The following is a 12,327-nucleotide window of genomic DNA, read 5'->3' as shown; positions in this document are numbered from 1 at the left end:
AGAAGTAACACTTGAGTTTCGTCTAGCTAAATGGCACAACAAGAGGTTAATATATTTTAATTGAATTCGGTTCATTATTCAAAAGCGCTAAATTTAAGTAAAGATAAGAAACAACAATTTCATATTCATACGATCGTTTGAAATAGGACCACTTATGTAATAAATGTACGAAATTGATAGAAAAAAAATAAATACTGATACATTTTCTCTGCACGCGAGTGTATCTCGTCGCCCGCTAGACAGGCCTCACTCAATATCGGATATTGTTCTTGCAAATGAGTATTTATGTCATCGTTTGTATAAAATGTGTTTCCATGTGGCTTCGTGTTTTTCCTGCTCTTTGTTTACGGAGAGCTTTTTGTGTGTCGGCAATATTCGGCCGCGCCCGGGGATGGAACGCGTGAAGGACCCGAGGCGTTCCGGAGGCTCTGTTCAGACACTTGAAGCCTCCTTCGCCATATCGAAAATATACTACGCGCAAAATTCTTCTAGAATGTTCTGGAACGTTCCTTAATATACATAAATAATTTGTTATACATTTTTACTAATAACTCAAACGGGGCGAACGCTAGTGGTGTGATGGTAGATCGAAGAAGGCTTTAAGAAAGCAGTATCTTAATCTTGATAACTTTATATTGCAAGGTTGTAAAATATATAATTATCAATATATCAGCCGTATCACGTCCGCTTTAAGGGTGGATAAGCTTCAGTTGCTGCTCCGTGATCGGATGTCTAAGACCTTAAGGCGTTAGCAGCTATCTGTTCTGGGCGCGATGTGGCCTGACCACTACCAATTACTTAGGCTATGTCGTTTACATTTGTTCGTATACGAATGTTAATAGATAGTTCACACGCTGCTTATTTTATCATTTAACAGGTGTGCATAAGTGTTTATTTATAAAAAAAAATATTTAAAATTTCATTAATAAATTAATTTATTAATATTAATCCAAAATACATGAATAAAAATAAAATATGTTATAAATTTATTTTTTGCTATAAGAACCTGATATGCCGAAAACTTGCAATAATCTGTCGCGACAGCTAGTTTAAAATGAAATAAAAAAAATATAGTAATATTATTACAATTTATTAATTCATTTAATAATTCACTTTTGTATGTCATGAGAAGAATACCAGAAGAGCCTTTTTAGTTCACTACAAGTCATAGGCTTTCAACAAAGATCGCCACGCTGACCGGCCCTGCGCTGTTCGCATTTAGCGATTTCCTGCGATCTCAACTATGTCACTAGTCCACCTAATGGATCGACTTACCCACGCCGCGTCTACCGGCATGTGGCCACTCGAGAACCTTTCGCCCACTGCCACTTTAAACGAGCGATTCTTCGAGCTACCTCAGTGACCCAGAAGATCCTAATTTGATACAAATTCGAATCATACAGAAATATACTAAAATGTTATCCTTCAATTCAAAGCTAAGAAAGTTCCAAACGCACCGTAATCTAAGAAGTAAATTATATAACATCCTTTATACATAAGTAAGAAAAGGACCAATATTAAGCCACTTCCGCACAGGCAGTGGTAGTCGTGCAACAGAGAGCACCGCCCGCCAGCCACAGAGAACACAGAGTCTCTGTGTTTGGCACTAATCGGTGTAACATAACTCCTGCAGATGCCCCGTGGAGGGGTGAAACACGTGTTGAGTGATTTGACGGTGGCAGTTGAGCAATTCGCATTGTTTTTGGCGGTGCACTTTGTTGCACGACTACCACTGCATGTGCGGAAGTGGTTAAATATTGGTTCTTTTCTTACTTAGGATGGACTTCCGCAAGGTAACACCCGATTCAATTAAATATCCTTTATACAGTTTTAGAACAGTTCATTACCATTTTAAAACCCTCCCCACTTTTTTGTTTAATTATAATAATTTTTACAGCATAATTTAGAAACATCACATGTCAGTGTATTTCAATACTGCAATGGGACACAAATGGATTTACTAACATAATGTAGCGTTGAGGAATGTATTACAAGATAATATTTATTTCTACTGCTTCTTCGTGCAAAGACCAGACTTTCATAATAATATATGTTGATTATCTTCTAGCATGGTTGCACAGACTTAATAGGACTAGGGGCCACTCGGGCAAATTATGAACTGATAGCGGGCCAGCCGCCAAAAATATAGGTAATTAATTTTTTTTGGTTTTTATTCTGGAATAGAATTCAATATTTTTGGAATGTACGAGAGTATTATTTTTGCTGTCGGCGGGCCACCAGTATTCAACCGGCGGGCCGCGGTCTGTGCATCCATGTCTTATAGATTCAGGCATTACCTCGCGGAAGTCCATCCTAACTGAACAAGGGACTACTGCTGCATAGCGGAAGTAGCTATACATTAGACCCTTTCTTAGTTGTGTTGATTAATTTTCTATAGAAAAAAAATCTTTGATCTATAACTTAATTTAAATGTATATTCTAAGTTAACACTTTGTTATGCACTTTAAAGTTGTTAGTTAAGTTCACTGCAACTTGCGACGACATGCATCGCTCTCGGCCGGGTATAGAATGTTAGAGCCTGGTTTGAACCGCATCTTAACCATCGAGGCGTGTTCCTTGTCAACAGTTGACGACCATACTTACCGTTCATAATTTTAAGTGTTTATATAATGCAAATTGCAATATTTATTGTAATATTAACTTACTAACTTACGAATTGTTTGTGAGGGCATCTATTTAACATGTTCACTGCGGCTTGAGGTCGATTCAGCCTCATGATAGACTTTGCACTGGTGCGGCGCGTAAAACTCGTGTTTTTTCTCGGCGGCTGTTTACACTCAACCATATGAGGTATGACAAAGACAAATATAGCTTTCTTTATGTCTGCGAAGCATTGACTCAATATTGTAAAAAAAAATGATTGAAACATGAGGCCGAAAAGACCTCAACCGCACTACTAGGAAGTTCAGCTTGAGGCTGATTCGACCTCAGCCGCACCAGCTGAAAGTTCTTCAAAATTGGGCCCGAAGTGAACGTGTTAAATTTTGAAGATATCGAAGAAATGACGTTAAACCTGCAAAAGAAACGAAAATGTAAATCAATTTTGGTAACCTTTACACAAGAATTATTACAATTTTTTTCTTTTTCTTCTTTTCAGCATTTAGATGGCCATTTTAAGGCAAATGTCTCCCCCAAAGATTCATCTAGCGATTTAACTATGTCCCTGGTGGACCAGGTGGACCTGAGTGGACCTAGGTAGACCTAGGTGGACATAGGTGGGCCTAGGTGGATCTAGGGGGAGCTAAGTGGGCCTAGGTGGATCCAGGTGGACCTAGTGGCGGGCCTGCTCACGCCGGGACTACCGGCTAGTGGACGCCACTAGAGAACATTGCGACCCGGTGGGCCATGAGCGATGTGATCCGCCCACTGCCATTTCAGACGAGCGTTAGATTACCTATCTCGCTTCTTCTGCAGATCTAATTTCTAATTCAATATCGCAGCGAAAGTTCAAACAAAGCTGTTATGTGCAACAGTGGGCTGTTGTTCTCTGGGTGTCAAATATTATAGTTTGCACCGAAAGTGATCACGTCAAGTATTTGAAAGTCAACACATACTGATCAAGGACCTTTGTTTTCGAGAGCCTAGAATGCCTAGCCTTAGAATTTTGAGCTAAACCCAATGGGAGCGACTAACTCACTAATGACGTTAAATTCGAACGTCGATTTGAATTTGAACGAGCAAGAATAATTTAATTTTAAAATGTATCGTTGACTTAGTGGTCAGTAACGCGAAGCGGTCTCACATGAACATATTTTTTTATCTTTAATTTGAGTTGTATCCTTGATATATCAACACAGTTGTGACTATTATATATGTTTGCCAATGAAATAGGTTTAGTTAGTAAATAGAACATGTATACTTTGTCTATGTTACGAATATGACGAAACGTTAATTGATTATTGGCATAAATAAGACGAGTCCGGGCGACCAGCGGCCGCCGAGCGCCGCGAACAAAGATGGCGGGCTTACATAAAAACTGTTCAATCGTACGCCGAGAGCGGCTATCGCGATCTGAACATATTACCATAAATTAATCCAATAAGGGATCGCAGCGATCAATGTACCCACATTACGCCGGATAAAGGGTAGATATAAGATCGGAGCGGGCGCTAACTCGCGACAACTTATTGCTTCCATTAGAAGTTTACATCACGCGGACGGCATTAAAGGTTTTATTCGTTAATTTGGGACGCGGCCGATTGACGGGCGACAAATACAAAGCGGACAGACCGGCCGCGAGTTATGAGGCCGTCGGCGCGGCAGATAAGCATGCGGTCAACATAGCCGGCAATGAATAACGTGTTTTGGTTAAGCTACGTATAAAGGTGTAACGTGGAGAAAAAGGTTTAGGCTAGTAGCTGCTGCAGCTTTAAGTTCAGCGCAGGGTAAGACGTCCACCCAAAAGGCAGACATGCTACCGTCAAGGTCATCGGAAGACGTTGTATGATTCACAGAGTATCTAAAGAGGTTTAAACTCAAGAAGTAGGAATATCTCGGCCATCATGCAAGACGAAGGGGAGAGAGAATGCTACCTCAGCTACTGCAGGAAGGTGGTGATAAATGCAACAAGTAAAAATAAAACAAACACTAAAATATAGAAATAAAAGAAATATAGTAGTACCAAAAATAGTGCAATAAACAGTATAATATAATATGATAATTATAAAGAAATATGTGTTAAATGTTTGAACAATAAATGTAATGTTGCAAAATAAAATAGTAAGGAAACCTAGAATGTAGCGGTTGAGGATGGATGTATCGATAATGGAATGTAAGAGAAAGACTGGGAAAATTGTAGAACGAAAGAAACAGTACGACAGATAATATGATACATTAAAGAAGAGAATGATAATAATAAAAAATTATATGAATAAATTATTAGAAATAAAAAGTTCCTGTCTCACACGAGATAGGGGAACGAGAGGTCCCCAATAGCCATAAAAAAAACTCAAGAAGTGTCCCTCGATCACCGGTGACCCTTTGGTGGACCAGACCACGATCCTCATGGTGATCAACTGTCCAACACCTGGAGGATTCAAATGGATTTTGAGATAGAAACTGTAATCCGAGTAGAAGAGAGGATTTTCGATTTCGCATCTCTAATGGGCCACGAGAACCGTATTAATAAATAAAAAATACTTTTAATAAATAAAAACAACCACTTCAACTAGCCGAATCGTTGGACATTGCCTGTTACTTTCGAGTCGGAGATAATATAATTAAAAAAAAAACAAATATAAATGGTAATTTAAACAATACTATGAATATACATAACATAAGTTGTACAAGTAGGTAATCAAATAAAATACTGTCCATAAATATGTAGTATATTACGAATGGATAAAAAAACAATGTCGTTGCATTTAAAAACAAAATATATTCGATTTGAATCGATTTTAAATCGATTTTACAACAGTGCGCCCGAATTTTACGACGCACAGTGGAACGCTCGTAAAAGTTATCAGTAACGTCGACGCTCACTGTCCGTTACGGCGTTTCACGTGTACTTACTGTTATTATTCAAAAATAGTCGTTTCTATTCTACGGTATAAGAAGTCATACTGAGCTGTCTGGCCCGCCAACCTCTTGCGGCTAATCTCACACGTACTGCGAACAAATAAAGGTGTTTGTCTTCAAATATATACGCCATTTTATGTGTGCTTATGTTTATATTTGGAGAACGTTTTACGTTTTATTGCTAGCTTTCGTAATAAATTTCTAATGTTACATTTTATTAGTGTAAAAATATAAATATTAATTGATTTAATTCTTGACGTTAACTTTGTTTAGAAGACTTTAAGAACATAACATTACATAAATAAAGGATATACAGTTGTAAGAGTGGTAAAAAGAAATGATAAACCTTGGTATGGTATCTTATTAAATCAAATCAAAATGAGAAAAAATTGATTTGAAATTGGATTCTTTTGAAATTTTTATACAAAATCTATATCACTACAGATAAACAATACTCAACTTTCTTCCGGGTTTTTATGATTAGACCAGGGGTGAGCAACCTTTCTAATCTACATACCAATTTAAATTTAAAATTTTTATTAATATTTACCAAAACTTTATAATTAAAATATAAAGTAAAAAATTAGATATTACTCATACAAATTTTAAAATTACTTGAAAATTTTAATAAAATGTTTCGCTATTTTTATATCTTGATCAGTGGTCATTTTTGATTATTGATTTCGGTTTACTATGTACTACCATTTTATTTTAATTAATTTAATAACAATATACTGATAGGAGATTATCGATAAAATAAATTCAAATTTAGAAATATCTGACGTACCACATAAGCATGTTTACCGGGCCGCCTGTTGCTCTTCCCTGGATTAGACCACTTTGTGTTACGCATTATTGAATTGTGATCATATTAAACCAGATCTTTAAATTACCTCCCGTCGGTGAGATTGTAAAACATCAGATGCTTGAAACCAATTCGCTCGACCCTAGAAACCAATCTTCATGTTGGATTCGATAGCAGACATACTAAACAGAAGCGTTCATGTCTTTTCTGGTGATATTATCCAGGCAGTAGCAACCACCCAAGTCGAGGTTGTGCCGGAATCTAAGCGACCCAAGTCGAGGTTCTAACCTTTGGACTGTTCACTGAAGCTATTTAAGATATCTCAATGCTACGAGCGCCTCTCAATTCAGTGAAATAGTAGTACAATACCCGACGATAAATATCGCACATCGACCTTTGGAAAGAGACAATCGGCTAATTTCGACTTCGTAGAGCATTCTCTCTGTCGCACGTCTGACAAAACGTCACATAAGTAATGTATGTAGTGCTTTTTATAACAATGTTGTTATAATAAGTAAGAAAAGGACTTATATTTAGCCACTTCCGCAAATGCAGTGGTAGTCGTGCAATGAAATGCACCGCCCGCCAGCCCGCTGATAAATGCGTATGCGGCAAACAATGCGAATCACACAACCGCCACCACCAAATCACTCAACACGTGTTTCACCCCTCCACGGGGCATCTTCAGGAGTTATGTTACACCGATTAGTGCAAAACACAGAGTCACTCTTTTTCACATGCAGTATGTGCGGAAGTGGCTAAATATTTGTCCTTTTCTTACTTAGTATGGACTTTCGCGAGGTAACGCCTAATTCCATTAAATAGTTGTTATAATAAAATATGTTATTTAGTTCGTTCACCCATAACAGGCTTTGCGACAGGTATAGACTGAGAATATATGGTTTTTAGTTGCCCTGAAAATCATGGAGGAGTACGAAGTTAGGTGAGAAAGGTGAACGCGGTTAAAGTTAACTTCCGGCAAGTCGAGTTCACATAATCGCGACACTATTTATGTCACGCGAGAGTGTAACACCGGGAGGGCTGTCAGAGGCGCTTCCCGCGCCCTCACGGCCGATAGCCGCAACAACGGCCATAACTCAGCAACAGTGCGGCCAACATCGACACAACTTGCGCGCGCCGGAACTGACGTCGGAAGCGTCCGGACGCGGCCGGTCCGGTTTAATTACCCCCGCTCACTTCTCACCGCGGACGAGCACAGATAATAAATACATTGTGACATTTGCTATTGGCCATTTATGTAATTTTTTTATCTCACTTTTGGGACAAAGATATATTTTACATTTACTTTTTTTCACTTTTGAATTTTCACCCTTTCTTTCATACTTCGCAATTTCTCTCTTTGTTCCATCTTTCATCTTTTATATTTTCTATTATTCTCCTAGCATTCATTTACATTACATTTAATGATATACACGTCGCTTCCCATCCTTCGCCAAATTTCTTTAAATTGTAATTATTAACATTTCCAATATAACAATTTATTCACAATATTTTAAATAACTCAATATATTACAATATCTACTCCTTACTAAGTTTCGTTAAATTTATTTACTTATACATTACTTATTACCTTGGAACAAAACCGCGAGAAAGCGTGGCGTCTCTATTCTTCTTCCATAAAGAAAGCGATACTGCAGCAAGTAATGATCTTACCCAATTCTATTTTATAATCCACTCTGAACCTTCCATACAGGACAAGTGACATTAACTTAAAGTTTTTTAACTTAATAAACATCAAAACCTTTCGTGTAGTCACTCCATGGGTTGTCCTGATCTAAGAGCTCGGTGATCTTCCAATCTCATAACATAGCAGTATGTAGAACTCCGAAGTTTAAGCTTCTCAGGGAGCCCTATAGATTTATTGTCTCAAAAAAGGTATCATGTCAGTCTCTTTACGCCCTGTAGCCTTTAAGCCGCGGAATGAACACATGCCATTTCAACAGCAGTTTAAGCTCTATTTGTTTTTTCTTCTGATATTTATATTGGCCGAAAGGTTCTCGAGTAGCAGGCAGGCCTATGTCTTGCAGTGAACGTCTATCGACTGAAAAATAAGAAAAGAAATCACACTCTGTGTTTGACACTAATCGATGTAACATAACTCCTGAAGATGCCCCGTGGAGGGGTGAAACACGTGTTGAGTAATTTCACGGTGGCAGTTGTGTAATTCGCATTGTTTGCCGCATACGCATTTATCAGCGGGCTGGCGGGGGTGCACTTTATTGCACGACTACCACTGCATGTGCGGAAGTGGCTAAATATTGGTCCTTTTCTTACTTAGGATGGACTTCCGCGAGTAAACGCCTGATTCCACTAAATATATAAGAAAAGAAATATTTACATACCGCTGCTCTCTCCAAATAAAATGATTTGACATTTGCAATCTATGAGTACCAATACACCTTGTCAATTTTTTGATTAAAAATGTCGGAGATAGACAATGTTATCTATTTTTTTCTATAAATAAACAGGGTAAAGTACAAACAAGAATAAAAACGTTATACGTAAAAAAGATTATAATTTTAAGTATATAAATTTGTAGATATAACCAATATATAGTTTTTCATCTCTCCTGAAAAGTTACATTTTAGGACTAATCTTTTTATTGTTTGAGGGCGGCGATATATACATATTGTATATATATCATATATACAAAATCGGTAATATTTTTGCGAATATACAATATATTTTCATTTCGAATGCGGTAGATATCGATGTACGCGTGTGGCGGCGAGTGTTCGGGAACCTGTTGCGTTTATCGATGCGCTTCGGCGCGCGGTCGGCGCGGCGCCTGCCTATCCAGGTAATTATCCGCTTTAGTACCGGCGGCATTAATCTAGACTCTCACCTCTCACCCCCCACTTATCCCCCCACCAAATCACTTTCTGCACCTTCTCTAACTTCCGTAGTGTTAGTTATTGATAAGCAGGGATATCCCAGCGGTAGAGGATTGACTTGCGATTATAGGTCGCGAGTTCGATTAGCAGATTACAATCATATATAATTTACATATTATGCGTTAATGATATAGGATTGCCAGCGTTGGGTAGCAGCGTCCTTTTGTGTACCATAATACCATTGTAATTGCAAATTCGCCCGCTAAGCGTAGCAGTTGCGGTATGACCAATTTTTTTTCCCTTTGAACATTTTACGAAGTTGCAAATTAAATAACATATCAAAGTAAATATTAACCATCAAGGTTGAACGTAGCAAGGTCAAAGCGGGTCACACGCACCTACACACGGGCGAACAAACAAAACATCTCAACACCAATCACTCATCCGTCTCCGACGTGACTTGAACTCGTTTTTACGATCGCTAAATACCCCCGTAGCCCTTATTACCGCGTCGTAAAGACTTTAATTGCTTAACATGCCGCAGCTAGACGATGTACAATTTCGGATCGTAAAATCAGTAATTTGAGACGCCGTCATGCATCTGTCATCAAGTGCGGGGTTTATGGCGCAAAATTATACGGTGTGATATGCGGCCGCGCAGCTTCCCGCGATCCGATCCAATTGGTTTAGTCGCAACATCTCCTGCTTAAATTATAATAATCCGGTGATTTAACTACTGGCGGCGGACGGGTTCTACCGGCGATGACATGAGGATCCGAGACGTGGTCACTTACTGGCTTCATCAGGCTCAAGGTCATACAGAGAGCAATGATGAGAGCTATGCTCAGAATTTCGCTGAGGTCGAATCTTCTGGATTATTAACGTACCTTAAAGAATTGCTCATCTGATGTGGCAGTGGGCGAAAGGTTCTCGAGGTGCCACCACGAGCCTGTACACGGCGTGGGTAAACTTCCCACTAGGTGGACAGATGACATAATTAAAGTCGCAGGAACTCGCTTGACGTGGGCAACGCAGGACCGGTCATCATGACCATCTTTTGTGGAGGCATATTCCTTGCAGCGGGCGTCCATCAGCTGAAAAGTAAAAGAAGCGAATGTGATTTGCTGATCAACATGACTTCATTAAATGACCACTCGATGTACCTTTACCAAAGATATGTACAGACAACCTTGTATGATTGATTCAGAACGCTTCCAACTTGTCATATTGGATATTAATGTGAGAGACCTATGTTCAACGGTGAACATCCTTTGGTTGAAATGATGATGTTATTTATCTACATAGGATCATCTATAGCAGAGTTCCCCAAACTTTTTTGTGTCGTAGACCCTTTGCCATGTTTTTCCGTGTTGGGTAGACCCCCTACTTACCTGATATTGATTTCCTGTAAATTTATTTGTTTGTCCTACATTTGTATTTATAGAGTGACGAATTGAACAAGTCAGTGCAAGGTAGCGAAGCTCTGAGACTGCGACTCCCAGGTTTTTACAAGTTCAAAATGTATTGCGACCACAAAGCAAATACCAACATCCTACAACTTGCACAATTTTATAAACATATATAATAATTTTTTTACTTCATAGGTACTTTTATAAATAATGTAAATGTTTTGATATTATAAGATATAAGTAAATAGGTATGATGTAAGTAAATAGGTACTATCAGTGTATGTTTTGAGATCCACTATCGTGGACATTTTCATTTCATGGCCCCCAACGTTTTTTTCACTGACGTAGACCCCTTGCAGGTTGTCATAGACCCCTAGGGGTCGATATAGACTACTTTGGGAATCACTGATCTATAGTCATCAAGTAGTACATACAAGTAAAGCCAGTATGACATACCTTATACTTCAAACGACACATCTAACATAGATTTTTTTAAGTTTATTATCTCGCGGATTTCTGATCTCAGTCCGAAGAAGCTGTAAAAGCCAGAACGGCTAACATCGTGCAGCACCAATCGAATACAGCCTGACATTCATACGCTAGGTGGACAGAAAATATTGTAAAGACCAAGGACGACATAGGGAACCCATGCATACTTTATAAAAGCCTTACTTCAACATGTCAATATGAATGTGACTTTTTAATTTTACGATTTTCTTAGAGTCTTGGCTAAAACGATAGCATAAACAAACAAGGAAAATGGTCGAAGTAAAAAAGAAAGATCCTTGCGTCTTCGTCTGCGTGGAATTTAAAAATAAATAGTTTATTTATTTTATTCGTTTAAGAATCTTTATAAAATAAAAGTGGTTTAAGTAACTCCTTATTGCATCAGGTATCTGCCAGTTTATCCTGTCAAAATCTCACCATTTCAGATATTAGCCGGGCCAAATAGGCAAACATATAGAAAAACAAAAATGTGATTTTGGTTTATATAAATATATACATATCTTTGTAGTGAAAAGCCGTTATTTTAATATTACAAACAGAAACTCTAATTTAATTTATTTGTATGGATACAATGAGATTTCTAACAATTTAAAACTCTCTACTTCATTATGATCATATACTGTAAGACGTCCATTATTGAAGACAGGTCACCCCCTATAGATTTTCAAAAGTCGGGTGAAAACAGCCACCCACCCTTTTTGTTTAACCTGTGGTCATTGCACTGTATCGTCCTGTTTCAAGAAAACTAAATTTTTAAATTAAGAATAAAATCGTTTATTATTAACATATATGTTAATTGATGCAAAATAATTTTGTTTGTTTACATTACATTCGAAGATAAACGCAGTTAAAAACAAATTAACAATTCACCTTTAACCTATGTAACACTATTCGAAATAAAACGCAGGGCCGGATTTAATGTATAGTATAAATTAATAATGATTTATTTAAATAAGCTCGCCATATGACCTTACAAGACAATTAAAATCGAAACCGACCACGTGCCGGTGTGGGCGAAAAGCCCGTATCTTGTGTCGGATTTGAAAAAGGAACGGTTACTTTATGGTCATAATAAACGAGATATTGCTAGCGCCGGTGCTGGTGAGCGGATAAAAAAGTCATTTTATTGTCAGCTGTCGACCGCGCCGGTTGTGCACAGATGCATAATTATCGGCGATAATAAACGTCGGAAATTTATCCAGGAGATCGAGGC

This window comes from Battus philenor, unplaced genomic scaffold (genome assembly GCF_028537555.1).
Source record: "Battus philenor isolate CCGP_79_NKW_IND1 unplaced genomic scaffold, ilBatPhil1.0.hap1 SCAF_6, whole genome shotgun sequence".
NCBI classification, from domain to species: domain Eukaryota; kingdom Metazoa; phylum Arthropoda; class Insecta; order Lepidoptera; family Papilionidae; genus Battus; species Battus philenor.
This window is presented reverse-complemented; position numbering follows the sequence as displayed.